This window comes from Triturus cristatus, chromosome 5_2, assembly GCF_964204655.1.
Source record: "Triturus cristatus chromosome 5_2, aTriCri1.1, whole genome shotgun sequence".
NCBI classification, from domain to species: domain Eukaryota; kingdom Metazoa; phylum Chordata; class Amphibia; order Caudata; family Salamandridae; genus Triturus; species Triturus cristatus.
Window position 1 is genome coordinate 498,150,615 of NC_140588.1, and position 16,967 is coordinate 498,167,581.

Genomic DNA, 16,967 nt, shown 5'->3' on the forward strand with positions numbered 1-16,967 from the left:
TCAATGCTCTCTAACACTCTAGCCTGTAAGCCTCTTTTCATTTTTTAAGGAATAAGGAGAAGTAAATAACACCATAAGATAAATGGTTTTAAAATGATGAAACTCTGTATCACTTTGGTAACAAAGAAAAAGAAGGGTTTATTGTAGAATCACCTCATCCAATATTATAAAAGAATAAGAAGCAGACAGAGTGTGAAGCTCACTTACCCTTCAAGCTTTGACAGTCATTAAGAAACACACCTTTCAAAAAAGAAACTACAGAGGGAAAGAATGTGTTGGTTCAAATGTAGCCTCCATCAAGGCCATCATAGGAAATGGCTTCAGAGGAAACAAACTCTGTAAGCAGAAACCTATTAATCAATGAAAGGCTAAGCATACAACCCTGCTTTGGCTAAAAGAAGCCTAAATAGTGGTTGAAAGAAGTTAATTGTACCAATGTTAACAACATTTTGCGCCAGGAAAACAAACAAATTGTATAATCTAATCTGCCTGAGTCTGCAAAGGATAAGTAGGATGCTCAGAAACCAAGCTGCTAAGGCAGACAATCTACTTCAAATGTGCTGGTAGGTGGTCTATAAGCAGCCAAAAGAACACTTAATGGTCCTTTTGTGGGAAGCAATAAGAAGAAATGCTAACTTCTCAAGTTCCAAACTCAAAGACTAAAAACCTTGAGATCTCGGTGGAATAATGTCCCTCCATTCTGAATCTGTAGGGCCTCCCTCTGGGGGAATACAACTGAGAAGTATACGGTCCGCATATCATGGTCGACAAACCCAATCAGAGCAACAAAACTCATGTGAGAGGAGTGATATTCTTGTGAATTACCTTATGCATTGGAGATAGTGGTGGAAAGGCATAATGAAGTGTGAAATCTCATTTCAAACACACATTACCTCTTAGACTTTCCCATGGGTACTTCCATGTGCCAAATTAAAGAAAAAGTCTGTTGTTCATTATGGTGAAAACGCCAATCTTTGGAAATCTCCAGTCCTGAAATATTATGTAAGCCACCTCGGAAAAAGGACACCATGTATTTGTCATCAAGGATAGCCTGGTCAGGAAGGTGGTTGTCCTGTCTCCTTCACCACCATAGTAGTTGCTTACAGAGTAATTCCTCTGGCTATGACTGTCTACCAGAAACCTAAAGTTCTATACACAGGAAATGAAACACATTTCCATCTGCTGTTTAGATACCACATTGCAGAGGTGCTTTCCTTTAGTACTTGCACTTGTCTACCCTACAGCCTTAAAGCCAGCCTGATCACTCTAAACTCCAAAATCTTGATCTGAAGTTCCTCTACTGCATACATAATAATGCATTGAAAACTAGGCCATGAGCGTCATCAGTGAGTATTGTTAATAATATTGCATAAGAAGGACGGCCTCAGTTTCTATTCAAAAGGGGATCTGCACACTTCCACCATTGTACATTCCTTATCACTTCAGAGCTGAGATAGACTTTGTCCTTCAGGTGTCCATAAAATTAGTAGCATTGAAGATGCAGAGCCAATGTAAGTAGTTACATTCTCAAAGGCTTAACTGATAGAGCTTGAAGCATTAGCCACAAGTATTTCACTCAGGTAATTTAGCTTCTGTGTTTTCTCAAGGTGTCAAATATAAAATGTGGTCTGATTACTGCATGAATTGAAATTACATAGTGTTATGATTCGCAATGTACCCCAATATAGGTCTGGGTAGTCTCCTAACCTTTCACCTGCATTTACCTTGCCACTGTACTACATAACAGGTTTGGTGATGGCCTTTTACCTAGATTAGGTGCTGCATAAATGTCATGGGGTTTTCTCTGAAAACTAGCCTTATAGATTATGCATGAGAATTCTCAGAATCACAGCAAGATTACCATCTTCTGCATAATCCTATGTATAAAGTTCATCACTACGGTCATCCTTGGCCAACATGACACAGCAAGGTAAAACCCCTGAGGGTAACTTTTGAGTATATAAGCACCATATCTATGCTGAGGCAGGCAGAGGAGAAATACTCCCAAGCTGACACACTGACGCAAGACACTAAGGTTCCTGCACGCAGATACTCAAGCATGCAGTGATCTGACATCCCTTGCGGGGAGTCCTTTCGAGACCAAGACGGGGTCCTTCATTCTCTCACACCAGGTAATGGGGTTGTTTTTTTCCTAGGGGGATTCTTGTCTATACACCTACATAAATGCTAGGTACATTTAGGTACATCTAGTTAAGGTTAGGATCGTAGGAGAATGTATTTTTACTGTCATGAATCAGTATCCCGGCATTTATCAATTGTTTTAGCACTATGGTAGAAATCTACCATCCATTTACTCTCTTGGTGCTTACAATCGTTATATCTGTTTCTGTCTCATGGTTGTTGCAGCACACATATTTTAAACTAGAATGACGATGGCTCAATAAATGCTTATTGAAAACATCCCCATTGTTTATTCTGTGTATCTCTCCGAGACAAAGTGAGCACGAGTGACAGGCGAAAAGTACTGTACTGTTTCCACGATCCCTGAGAGGTCAGGGTTGTCATGTTCGATAGCTGCCCGAAACTATTTTCTCCTTGGTAAGAGGAGTTCATAGTGGCATGGTGAGCTAGCTGGTATACAGGCAAAAATATCAGGTGGTGGCGTCTGGGATCAGTCTGGTCACTGATCGCACAGTTTATGTTGTCTAAAGGCGCAGATCCTATCGAAATTTATAGGAACTACACAACAATATTAACTGGTGTCAAACGCTGGCCTCTTGGGACTTTACAGTGACCGATATGCCATTGTGATATTTAATCTATTATTTGGGGCACATCTATGCCCCCCCTACTGTACAAATCTCACAGGCTAAACTACATGAGTTAAATATGTGTCTACTGATGTTTCATGATACATCAATAACAAATAGAGCATTTTGTATCGCTGTTGGTTCTGTCTTTCAAACCAACTGCATTTTCAATTTAGATTCTTCCTCATTAACTTTTCTGTATCAGCCTGGTATGAACTGCACAATTTAGACCGGACAAAATGGAAGGCTGTGGGACCAAGATCGAATTAGCAACTAGTCCAAAGCCACTAGCATTGCAACTGCACTGTATGATGCCACAATCACCATTAAGTCCTCGATGTGTGACAGAGGAGAAGCGTGAATATGCAACATAGGCTTTTTAAAGCTACTATCGGCTCTGCAGAGGGACCAGGCATTAGAAGCTTATCTAAGAAGAGAGGCTGCAAAGCTGGAAGTGGCTCCAACAGGGAAGCTGAAGATTTTTGTTTCTCTAAACTCCTGCCATGGGGAGATAAGTAGTGTTATCTAGTCTGACTGTTATGTCTCTGCTCAGTTATGAGAGACCTGAATCTTGAGCGAGATCTAGACCTAGATCTGAATCACAAAGGAATTTTCCTCTTATGGAAGCCATGAAGAAGTTTGCTTCTTTCTCTGTGTATGCCTTTGGATGCATCCAATGGCATGAGTCACATGACACAGGGTCATTGACTTTGCCAAGGCACCAGATGGGCGTGATAGGTCAGTAACTGAAATATGTCACCTAGAAATCTTTGCATAGCTTCAAGCCAGAAATCTTGGGGGGTGACACAAATCCTCAATTTTAAAATTTGGTGACTAAAGATGAAAATATTAAAGGAAATAGCTGAAAAGTTCAATGTCTCTCAATGCTGGAAAAAAAGCACTTGACGCACAAGTTACTACTTGTGTAACGATATATCTGTAAGAGACATTAGTTAGTGATAGATTCCTTACCTTAGAATATCCCCAGGCGTCAGACTGGATCCAGAAAGTTTTTCGTCAGCGGTATCCCTGCGCGTCGGTAGGTGGCGTCGTGCGGCTCTGCGTCCGTCGCTGGCGTCGTATGCGCCAAGATAACAACACGGAAACTACTTAGGCGCCACCCATGCGCGCTGACATCAGTTCTGTACACGACTTACCCCGCCAGGAACGCAGAGCCATGCAAGAAACTGACCACTAGTGCCATGAAACTAGGGCCCTGAAAGGGATGACCTTAACCCTAGAAATCAGTTCGCAGAACGGGAAGGATGAGTGGGGCGGTAAGGAATCTATCACTAACTAATGTCTCTTACAGATCTATCGTTACACAAGTAGTAACTTGTGCATCTGAAAGAGACACGTTAGTGGTAGATTCCTTACCTTAATAAATACCCCAGCAATACCAACCCCGGTGGTGGGTTTGCGAATAAGATTACACCAGAAAGTCATGGAGAACAGAACGGCCAAAGAAGCCATCTCTCCGGACTTGACTGTCAAGACAGTAATGCTTGGTAAACATGTGCAGCGAAGTCCACGTAGCTGCCTGACAAATGTCCTGCAAGGGAACGCCGCGTCCCAAGGCAGTAGTGGCCGCCGTCGCCCTGGTAGAATGGGCACGCAGCCCCACAGGAGGCTCCTTCTTAGTCAACAAGTAACACGCTTTGATGCACAGAACGACCCATTGAGAGATGGTTCTTTTGTGCACGGCCCAACCTTTTTTGGCACCCACGTAGCCAACAAATCCGGAACTGTTGTGTGCGCTTCAGATAGAACGAGAGCACACGTTTTGGGTCCAGACGGTGGAGCCTCTCTTCCTCTTTTGAAGGACGCGGAGGCAGAAAGAAGGTGGGCAAAGTGATGGTCCGCCCGATGTAGAAGGGTGTGACAACCTTTGGCACGAAGGAAGGACGGGTCCTTAAACCCACCTTGTCCGGATGAACAGCAAGAAAAGGAGGTTTAGAAGAAAGAGCCTGGAGCTCACTCACTCTTCTGGCAGAGGTGATAGCTACCAGGAAAGCCTTTTTTAGAGTGAGAAGACGTAAAGGACAGTTATGAAGGGGCTCAAAGGGAGCGCACATCAGATAAGTCAAGACAAGATTTAAGTCTCATTGATGCATTATGAAAGGCACGGGAGGAAACGTGTGTGAAATGCCTCTGAAAAAACGGTTAACAACGGGGGACTTAAAAAGAGAATGCTGATCTGGAAGCCGTAGAAACGCGGAGATGGACGACAGATAACCTGTGATAGTGCCCAGAGCAGAGCCCTGCTGGGCTAAGGATAGAAGGAACAGAAGGACCTCAGAAAGAGGCACAGAAAGGGGATCCACAGCCTTTGCTGTGCACCATGCCACAAATTTGTTCCACCTGCAGGTGTATACCGTTTTAGTGGAGGGACGCCTGGCTGCCAGAATTACATCACAGACTTCGGGAGGAAGATCGAAAGCTGTCAACTGTCGCCGCTCAATCTCCACGCATGGAGGTGGAGGCTGGACAGGTTCGGGTGGAGGCCCGTCCCCTGCTGCTGCGACAGAAGATCCTTCCGAAGAGGCAGTCGGATCGGGGGATCAATCGTCATGTTGAGTAGCTCAGGATACCAGTAGCTTCGTGCCCAATCCGGAGCCACAAGGATGACTTGGGGCCCGGTCACGCCGAATCTTCTTCAGCACTCTGGGCAGAAGTGGTATAGGCAGAAAGGCGTACAACAGACCGCAATTCCATTCGCGACGAAAAGCGTCATCGAGCGAGTGCCACTTTGGAAATTCCAACGCGCAGAACTGATGACATTGCACGTTCTCTTCGGTGGCGAATAGATCTAACCAAGGCTCTCCCCACTGCAGAAGAGACCTTGCGCCACGTCCGAGTGCAGACGCCATTCGTGATCCATCAAGCACTGGGGACTGAGTTCGTCCGCCCTGGCTTTCAGAGAACCTGCCAGGTGTTGAACCACCAAAGTAATGCCTTGATGTTCCGGCCATGTCCAGAGGCGCAGAGCCTCCTGACATAGGGTTCACAACCCCACCCCGCCCTGTTTGTTGCAATACCACATGGCGGTGGTGTTGTCCGTGAACACCTGCACTACACTACCCCGGACAGAGGGAAGGAATGCCTTCAGTGCAAGACAGATCGCCCGAAGCTCCAAAAGGTTGATATGGAGCCGGGACTCTGCCGGAGACCAGAGGCCTCTGATTTCCGCCTCTCCCAAGTGGCCGTCCCAACCTAGGAGGGACGCATCCGTCACCACTGTGTGCTCCAGTTGGGGAAGGGAGAGGGATCTGCCATTGACCCAATCACGATTCGTGAGCCACCACTACAAATGTCGTGCAGTGCCCTCCAAGATCTGGACATGATCGGACAGGATACCCTTATGTTGTGCCTACTGGAACTTCAGGTCCCACTGCAGAGCCTGCATATGCCATCTGGCATGTTGCACTAGCAGGATGCAGGAGGCCATCAGGCCCAGGAGCCGGAAGGTCATCCTGACTGAAACCCGGGATAGAGGCTGAAAGCTTGAAATCTTAGCCTGAATATCCCGGACTTGCTGCTCGGGAGGATAAACCCGAAACTGCGTTGAATCCAGAACCGCTCCGATGAAGGGGAGCTTCTGAGAGGGACTCAGGTCTGACTTTGGCACGTTGATGGAGAACCCCAGCAAATGCAGGAGGTCGGCCGTAGTTTGAAGGTGGGTGATGACTGTATGGGGCGAGCCCGCCTTCAACAACCAGTCGTCGAGGTAGGGAAAGACTGACACCCCTGCCCTGCGCAGATGAGCTGCGACCACCACCATCACTTTTGTGAACACCCGAGGGGCGCTGGTAAGGCCGAAGGGGAGCACAGCAAGCTGAAAATGCTCCTGGCCTATCGTGAACTGCAGGTAACGCCGGAGGGCCGGCAGGACGGGAATGTGAAAATATGCTTCCTGCAAGTCCAATGCTACCATCCAGTCTCCAGGGTCGAGGGCAGCCAAAACCTGAGCCAGAGTCAACATCTTGAACTTCTGCTTCCGGAGGAAGCGATTGACGTTCCTGAGGTCTAAGATGGGGCGCAGGCCCCCTTTGTCCTTCTTGGGGACCAGAAAGTAGTGGGAATAACAACCATGTCCTACTTCCGGCCCAGGAACGTGCTCGATGGCTCCTTGGCCAAGAGGGCCGTGACTTCCTGTTGGAGAAGCGCAAAGTGATCTTCCGGCATGCGGTGGAACTGAGGTGGCATGGTTGTGGGGGTAGACTCGAAGGGGAGGGAGTAACCCCTCTGGACGATTTGCAGCACCCACTTGTCTGAAGTGACAGAACGCCAGTGGTGGGGGGTGATGTTGGATCCTGCCGCCCACTGGCATGGGGTGCACCCCAAAGCTCGGACTAGGAAGGCTTTGAGGCGGATGCTGTGGGAGCAGAGGTGGACTGACCCACACGCTGGCCCCCTGTGCCGCCACGGCGGCCTCCACATCCACGGCTGTGCTGAGTTTGGTTCTGAGCAGCCTTCTGGCTGAACGAACGTGCAGGGGTGCCCCTTCCGTGGCCACAAAAGGAACGAAAGTTAGACGTGGCCGAGCGTGTGGTGGAGAGACCCAAGGACTTGGCCGTAGCCTGAGAGTCCTTTAAACGCTCCAGTGCACTGTCTGCCTTATCGCCAAACAGGCGAGTACCATCAAAAGGCATGTCCACGAGGGAACTCTGGATGTCCACTTAAAACCCAGTGGACCACAGCCAGGCATGGCGACGCAGGGCCACTGTTGTGGAGATCGCTCTCCCTAAAGAATCCGCGGTGTCCAGCCCACACCGAAAGGTGAACTTCGCGGCATCCTTCCCCTCCGCAACAGCTTGGGAAAGTATAGCCCGAACCTCTTCGGGGCACTGGGGCAGTGTCTGCACCACTATGTTCCACACAGCGTAAGAGTAGCGGCCCAAGAGGCATGCGGTGTTGACTGACCGCAGCCCCAAGCTGGCAGAGGAAAATAACTTCTTGCCAAACTGCTCCAGCTTTTTCGATTCCTTATCCGGCGGGGCGGTAGGGAATGCACTTTGGGAAGTGGAGGCCTGAATGACCAGGCTCTCTGGAGTCGGGTGATTTGTCAAAAAGGCCGGGTCACCCGGTGCCGGGCGATGACGCCTGGCCACGTTCTTATCCACAGGAACCCCTGAGGCTGGCCTAGACCAGGTGCTCATCAAATCATCTGTCAAGGCCTCATTAAACGGAAGCAGAGGTTCCATAGAACTAGCCACCAGCTGAAGCACTTCAGTAAGGAGATTCGTCTTTTGAGTGACAGTAGGCAGATCAAGGTCAAGAGCCTCAGCTGCTCTACGGAGCACCACAGAATATGTGGTGCCCTCCTCCATGACAGCGGGAGGAAACAAAAATCCAGGCTCAGAGGAGAGGTCAAGGCCACCTGCATCCTCCGAGTCCTCCGCCCACTCATGTTCAGACACGCACTGCCATGCAAGAGGGTCCTCTGACCCCTCCCAGTCATCCCCCTCCTCCACGGCCCGAGGCACGGGCGGCAGCAGTAGGGGAGGCACAGGGTAAAACAAATGCTCCATCTCCATGTCCCAATTAGGGTCACAAGCCGGAGCAAAATTGCCCGGAAACTCGGGCAAGGGCGGAGGTAGGACGTACAGAACCCATGGCGGTGCCAGGAACGGATCCGCAGGGGGGGCCGGAGCTGCTATCGGAGGACCTTGCGGCGCCGGAGCAGACGGCGGAGCCGGTGGCAAGCAAGGGCCCTCAATAGGGACCGGGGAGCCTGATGGCGCACCGGCGGGAGCCCTAGGCCTGAAAAGGCGGTCCATGGCGGCAAGAAACTATTGCACTTGGGTCGGAGTCGCAGACGGACCCGGATAGGGCGGGTAGGCCGCGGGACTCCTAGGCTCCAACGGAGCCACAGGGGAAGGACCCCTGGCCCCCTTGTCCGAGTCCAGAGACCGAAAGGGGGACGTTGGAGAGCGAACACGCTTCTTCGACTTTTTCTTGTGACGTCTCTTACCCGATTCCGAGGGTGAAGACTTTGACCCCGAGGAGCGATGATGATGGCAACGCGGTCAGTCCCTCGAGCGACCCCTGGACCTCGAACGGCGCGGAGATGACTGCCTGGCCTCCAGCAGCTTTCGGGACCGCTAACGCAAAGCCTTAGGAGCCATGGCCAGACAGTCGGAACATGACCAGGAGTCATGGTCGCGCTCCAGACAGTAGAGACAGACACCATGGGGGTCGGCCACCGACATCGTATGGCGACAGTCCTTGCAGGATTTAAACCCAGGCATCCCTAAGCGGCACCAGGAGTCAAGACTCAAGGGAAGTAGAGACAAAAGTCTCAAAAAGCCAGTCAAAAAGTGACTAGGGTACGTGCTCTAACCGGATCTGTGATTGCTGGCGCGGAAAAGGAAAGAACTGACGTCAGCGCGCATGGGTGGCGCCTAAGTAGTCTCTGTGACGTCATCTCGGCGCATACGACACCAGCCATGGAGGCGGAGCCGCAAGACGTCACCTACCGATGCGCAGGGGTACTGCTGGCGAAAAACTTTCCGGATCCAGTCTGACGCCCGGGGATATTCTAAGGTAAGGAATCTATCACTAACGTGTCTCTTTCAGATATTATCTACAGGGGCGGCTCCTCCGTAATGGTAGATGGGGCATCAAGCACAGTCCGTGCCAGCAGACAATAATTAAAATGATAATAACACAATGTTATTATCATTTTATTTTTGCTGTTGAACTTTAACTGCACGTCACACCTGACCACCCGTAATAAGTATGGGGCGGGGCATTCAGGGAGGAGTAGTTTGTACTTATAAGGGCGCATGTGTGTTTGGCCGGCAGTCCTAAGCCAGCCAAACATACATGCCCACTTCTGTGTCTCCAACCCGGCTGTATTACACAGTTGGTTTGGGGAAAAGGCACAAGCTCCAATGAACTGTCTGAGCGGAAAACGAGGCCGCTCAGACCAATACTGGCACTGCTCTCATGTGAGAGCAGCGTCTCAATTGGGTGTGGAGCCTGTGCCCTGAGGGCCCATCCCTTTCCGGCGGACGAGAAAAGCAGCGAGGCAGGCAGGAGTGGAGAGAAGCGGAGCAGAGCAGAATTTCTTTTTTTTTTAATTATTTATATTTTATTTTTCCAGCCTCCCCAATCCTCCGCTCTCTCCACCTATGACCACCTTACCACTTTATGTAGGTGACAGCCGCCACTGATCATCTATGGACATGCATGGAACCCTATAAATGGAGGTCAACACATCATTTTCAGTAGAACCGCTGTTGTCGACTCCAAACAGTGCCACCTTACACTGGTGATGGAGAACAGCAAAGGACAAGTTTGCCATATCCAGTCTGGCATCAAAGAAATAGTTCAAGGAATCTGTGGACTTTTATCAGGATTTATAATTTTGAATGATTATTTTATTATTTTTAGCAAAGCACATGAAAAATAATGTTTAACAAAAGAATGTTTCTAAAATTAGGTTCTGAAATACAGGATCTCTGGTCACTTAGAAATTAGGATTTTTTTATTACCAGTGTTTTTGGGCTTCGTGAATATCTGAAGTTTCAACTCTCATAAGTGTAACTTGAATTGAACCTAATTTGCATTTTGCCTCGTTATTTTGAGGAATCTATGTGATGTATTTATCAGAAAGTAATAAGAAATAGTAGTAAGCACTGTAAGGTCTATTTAGTATGCAATTGACTTCTTAATCTTGACACAGATACCCCTGAACTATTACCAGCTTTACTGTAACATCTGTATCTTTGTCTATGGTGCCTGACCACTAAATGATTGCCTTCATGTACACCTACCACTTCGTCTAAGCCAATTAGACAACTTGGGGGATTAATATACCTTCTGCAGAGACCCCTACAGAACCAGCAAAGTCATACGTTTGAGGACTTGATCAGACTTTCTTAGCATTGCATGCTTGTGAAGTAACACAAGTATGAAGCTTGTTAAGGAACAAGAGGCGCCTGGTGGAAGTACTTTCTGCTTCACAGATAAAGGCAGTATCGATGCTGGTATGTACCCATAGTTCTTTAAAATCCCTTTCTGGGAAACATATTTTCCATTTCTCTTTGTAATTTAATGAACAATGTGCCAGTTTGTCTGCTTGATCAACCCTACTTAACACAATGTTAACAGCCATGGTAACTTTCATCTAACATTCATATAAGTGGAATGTTTCATAAAATACATATCCCTGCAATAGTTTCTAATGTCTTAAAAAGAACATTGGATTTGTTTTCTTTCATTCTTGTCCATATTTTTAACACTCTTGGTGATAGTATAAAAAGTGCTGCCCTTCTTGGACCTCAGAACAACTCCAGTACTAAACTCTTACATAAGAACACATTTGTCTAGAGACTGACAGCACTATCCTGCACCAATTTTGGTGAAACACTTCAGCAAGAACTCAAGTAGGCATTTAAAATGAACTGCATTTACCATAATGCTAAGGGGTGAACTGTGCTGGGAGGCGAAGCACTGAGCTCCCATCCCCCTTCTGTTTGAAAAGGCTCCCTTAAGCCATTGAGCTGATGAGCTCTTGGAGATGCACCTGTGAGAGGTACTGAGACCTGAAAGGATTATGGCAGATAATTTTTGTTTTTCATCTCTATTGATGAAGGATAATATCCAGAAAGACATGTGTCTAGAGATTGTCAGCACTAACCTGCATCAACTTAGGTGAAACACTTCAGCAAAAACTCAAGTAAGCATTTAAAATGAACTGCATTTACCATAATGCTAAGGGGTGAACTGTGCTGGGAGGTGAAGCAGTGTGCTCACATCCCCGTTCTCTTACATAAGTTTAATCCCGCAACTGCATGGACTGGTACATTTCTTGCCATATCAAAGAATGAAAATCATACTGCGAAAGCCAGGCCTAAACATAGAATGTAAGCTATGCTCCTTAAAGCCAAACCACACTCGATCGGTCACCACAAAAGTAACAAAAATATTTTACTCAACGTTAAGCCACATATACCATTTTCTTCAGTCCCCTAGCAAACTTAATTCACTACATACCAGAGCCCCACTTAGGGTGAGATAGGGAATTCCTATTCACATGTAAGTCACACTGATCTTGTTAGACCCGGCTTCCTGGGCATTAGGGCACTCACAGGTTACTGCGTTCCAATCGCATCAACAGAAGTGTTCCCCACTGATGTCCTGGGGCCTCAGTACTAGTGGACCCAAAACTGAATAACCAAGTACTCCTCTCCAGAACTTAACTCTATCAGGGTAGCAAGACAGAGCAGTCCAAGGCTTACTCAAGGAGGTGAGGTGGGGTTAGACATTCAGAATACAGTGCACACCGTACTACCAGCTAATACACTCAATGTCCAGCTAGTGCTTTACTTTTTATAAAAGAAAAGTACTTTAATACACACAAGATAATCATCAAACTAGGATAAACAGTGAAAACCAGATGTCTCTACAACCCTCTGGGCCAGAGTTCTGACCCCAAACAGTATTATAGCGCCTAGACACCAAGCACTATAAAAACACAGTTAAAATGAAAACACACAATTAGCATTGCATAATACAGACTATGTTTCACAGGGCTGCTCTCATTCGCTAGAGCCTTGATACCAATCTTTGGATTGAAAGGATATAGTTTCAGCATATGCTGTGAAGTCAAAGGTTCTTGATCAGCCTCATAACCCCCAACCAAAGCAACAGAAGTGCCCTCCCGTCCTGAGTGAGGACACTGCTCTAGTGGTGTCAGGGATCTGACCACAGGTGCCTGATGTTTTGGTACAGTTTACTGGAGTCCCACTAGTCCAGTAGCCACTGGCTAGCTGTAGGAGGGTAGTGGCTGGACAGATTGCCACTTCACCCTGATACCCCCAGAGATCACAAAAAAGAAAGGTGGGGGCCTGTTTCACTGGCCGTTATTCCCAACTACTGCTTGTACAGGCTCCCACAGTGCAGGGGAGGAGCTTAGAGGGGATTTGATCTCACCTTCAAGGACTAGAATCAAGCTCCCCTCTCTGGCTCCCTTGATGTACTGCAAGCTTCCTTTCCACACCAGCTTCCTTGATGTGCCACAAGCTTCCTTCCCACACCAGCTTTCTTGATGTGCCGCAAGCTTCCTTTCCACACCAACTCCCTTGATGTGCTGAAAGCTTCCTTTCCACACCAACTCCCTTGATGTGCTGTAAGCTTCCTTTCTACACCCTGGGCAGTTGTCTGCAATTTCCTTGCTCGAAAGCGCACGCTCCATAAGTCTCACAGAAACAGCTGGTCTTCTCCCATGCTGCTGATGCCCTGGATTCTCATTGAACTCTTGGCAGCAGACTCCATCCGTCATAGAGAAAACTTCCTTAAGTTCCAGATGCAGCGAGCAAGTGTCTTATCTCTGGCCTTCACACTGTGGGTCGCGGCTGGCTTCCCATGGACAGATCTGGTGTGGCCGCCTCTTCAGTCATAAAACCAGTCTTGAACAACAGCTGACCACTCAGTCCAGACTTTTATCACCTCTGGTTGATAGGCTCATCCAATCAGAGGCTCTGCTACTTTTGTATCCTGAATACATCTCCAATCGCAAACCATTCATGGCATGTTCAATGCATGACTAAAGCATGCAAAGATGACCTACAGTCTTCCCTGGTACCAGCCTGTGAAATTCCCTAAAGAGGAATTTTAATTAACTCCAGACCAGGAGGCACTGATCAGTGGGGGGAGGGTCCTCTTAGCAGAGTTAGTGCAGCGAAACCCAGTCTACCCCAGCCCACCAGGCCTCTCCAAGGAAATGGGGAGGGGCACGGGGTAGCTGGGATGTCCAGCAGAACAGCTCGCATTCCACACACTGGCTGAACTCACCATTTGTCCCCAGTGCACCCACAGGCTCTCAGCCACACGTCAGATAGAAGGCAACAGGACCACAGGCATGGCAGACTGCACAGACTTGATCAGGAGGGTGGCTAGTGACTCACCCCTCCTGACTATAGATTTATTTTCTGCCACCACTGTCAGTCTACCACAGCTTGGGTAGAGAGGGCAGCAGCCACTCTCTGAAAAATAGGGGTGCACTAGGCATGCCCCCTCGACCTCAGAGTCAAGCTCTAGGGTCTCAATCCATGTAAACAGGGAGACCCTCAGTGGACATGTATGATTGTCGTGCTCACTGAGGTAGGGATCTAGAAACCATACAGTAGCTTTTCAGTGACTTGCCTGGAGATTAGCATGAGGCAGGGGAAGCACTGTCTCCAGAGACATGCAGGAGACTTCCCGTTCCAACAGATCTGCCAAAGCAGCTTCTACCATTCAAACAATTCAAGATAAGTCAGACTCTTTTTAAAGGTTGTAACAGGTGAAAGTTTAGGGACTGCTCACTTCTTTAATAGTGGTTCCATTATTATACACAGTAGGTCAAAATAATATGGAAAGAGTCTGCGTGATCTGTACAGCTGTATTTTTTCAGGTATGGATCCACCCTCACAGTAACATCTCAGTGCTAGTGATTGAAGCAGGTGTCCCATTACTCTTCAGAGATCCTACGGATACCTTTGTCCAATATAGGAATTGTCATTAACATCTATATAATGGAGATGAAGCCTCAGTCAATGGCAATATCTTCAGGCCCTTTCATATGGGAGCCTTTTTAATAAGTATGACAAACAGTCCCATACATCTATGAAGAAAATCATTTAAAAGTAATACCTTTGAAGGGGTCCCCTTAAAAGAGCCTCTTTAACTTCATTAACATTCCGTTATAACAGACAAGCGAGTCTCTTATAACCCATTCTGTCATGGAGACCAAGTATTTGACTTGTTACCACCAATCTACCCATAACGCTAACCCTGATCCTTGAACTAATCGTGGTCCTAACCCAAATGGTTACTTTGCCCTAATCTCTAATCCCAAATGTTTTCCACAGCACACAGAGTAACTTGTAATCATGAGTGTAATCCCTAACAGTTACCATAAACCTAACACTTGATCTTAACCTTCCCTAATGGTAGCCCTCTTTCATCCACCATGTGACTTGCATATTTTAACTGTAAGCCCCATCCTAGTACTCATCGTGAACCATTTTAAAATACATACAATTTTGTTTACAATAGCAGTAAAATATTAACTACTTTATTTCAGGGTTCCTGCAATGCCGACCAAAATTAATATTTTTCATAGGCACGTTTCCGCAATAAATTTTTATGATTAAGGATTTCTACATTAAAAAATATTCATAACTACACAATTCCACGACAGAGAGCATTACTGAGGTGTGCTTGAAAAAAAAGAGGACCAACGAGTAATAATATGGTTCAATTGCTCTTTATGTGAAGCTACAATCATTTCCAATTGTGTGGCCTGTTCTCTCTTTTTTATAACTTACCTTCAGGGTTGAATTCTGCAGGCAAAGGCAGCAGAAAAGAGAAGAAAAAAAGCAAATAATATCAATAGCAGTAAAGTAATATTTTATAAAGAAAACTGGCAGCTTGACTACTATGTTTCACTAAGTTAATTTCAAAATAAGTGTATAAAATATTGCCCTAGGCCATCATGGAAGTCTACTAAGCAAAGACAAATGCACACAACCTGCCTGCTAGTCCCAATTAAAAAAATAAAGAGTACTTTTCCATTAGGAGCTCGCTTGCCTGCTAAGGCTAACAAACTCGCTTTCAGGGTAAGGCTAACTAGAATACAGAGACTATAGGCTAATGTTTGATAAATCTGCGTCATCTTAACCTCTGCATGGGCTAATTCGGAACAGCCTTAATGGATCCAATCGTCTAATGCTATTAAAAGAAATCTGCGGACAAGATGACTGAATTCACTCGGTGTTGTGCTTTTTTGTACATACATTTACAGATAATATTGACTGCCCTGGCGCATGGACAATTTTGTAACAATATTCGAACCAATTGACAAGTGTACGAAATCGAATAGCAGTTCGCATCAGTCTGCTCAAATGTTATTTTAACAATGACACCGATGTTAAGGCGCGTTCACCACCCTTCGGTGTAGGCTAGGTGGAATCAAATGGGCTGTATCCCTCAAGAAATGGATGACTTAGAAGGAAGCAGCTGGTGGTACCATCACGTATCTGCTTGCACCAAATGAGTGCTCTATTGCAACACACAGATGGCAAAGCATCAAGATAGAAAACCAGAAGCACATTGATCAATATTATGTCATAGATGCTACACCATTTTTTAATGCCATTTCTCAATTGTCAAACGCAGGCCATGTATATAACCATTGCCAATTTGTCTTTTGTCTTTTGAGGGCTTGTGTGGTGTGGGATGGCAGAAGTGATGTTCAGAGAGGAGGCAACAAGTACACATTAAAGATGGATTCAGTGTTCTGCTCTTCTGACTCCTACAAGGGGAAACCACCGCTTACCCCTCAATCTCTTATCAAGATGCCACTTTGCCACCCATGGATCCTTCCTGCTTGATGGCATGCCCTCCAGGACACCTCCAAAATGTTGCTGTGTTCCATCTTCGAATTGTCAGGGTTTCAACTGCCCAGGCACTAAGCTAACAAAACCAAGCTTCTAGTGGGACTCCGACTCAAGCACCTAGTTTCCTCGCTTTTGTACTTATCTATTTGCAAATAAACTTTTCCATATGTGTACCTACCTGCTAGCCTCCAGTCACCAATACCGCCAACCATTTGCTGACTTGCTAACATTAGTCAAGGGGATGGTGCCCCATACTTGTTTTTAGCCCAATAGGATCAAGAGGAGCAAGATACGCAGTAGGATGTAAGAGGGTTAGACTTTGATGTTTGTATTCAGATCATTCAACAATATGTAAGGCATAATTTGGGGGGTGGAGTTACGTGAGTCACTTGAATGCAGTGGACGACCGGTTGACATCCACCGCGTTACCTCTGAAGTGTGGTGGACATCCACGGGTTGCCTGCCATTTTCAAGAAGAAAATGCCTCAGGTGCAAGCACCCGAAACACTTTTTAAAAAAGCATAGGCAAGGCCAATAAGTGCCGCCTATGCAAAATCTGTTGGCTTGGCAGTGCTTTTTTCATTACATGTTGCACAGCTGTGCGAGCTGCTATGCAACATGGCTAAAAGTAAAAAGAAAAAGCGCCAGCATTGACTGCATCATAGCACTTTTTAGGTCTCGCCTGACCCAGCGCAAGCGCTGGTCTGGTGAGACTTATTGAGAGGGCTCCAAAAAGTGCTACCAGGCCGGCCTAGAGCTACAGTGCAGGTGCGCGGGCGCGCGCGCCCTGCTTGACCGCGATTAC

At 46.9% G+C, this 16,967-nt stretch overlaps 1 protein-coding gene across 2 annotated transcripts in view; it reads right to left on the reverse strand.

The window, feature by feature from the left end:
• Window positions 1-16,967, reverse strand: part of BBS9 (Bardet-Biedl syndrome 9) — a 1,933,935-nt gene that overhangs the window by 989,533 nt on the left and 927,435 nt on the right. The window lies entirely within an intron of this gene.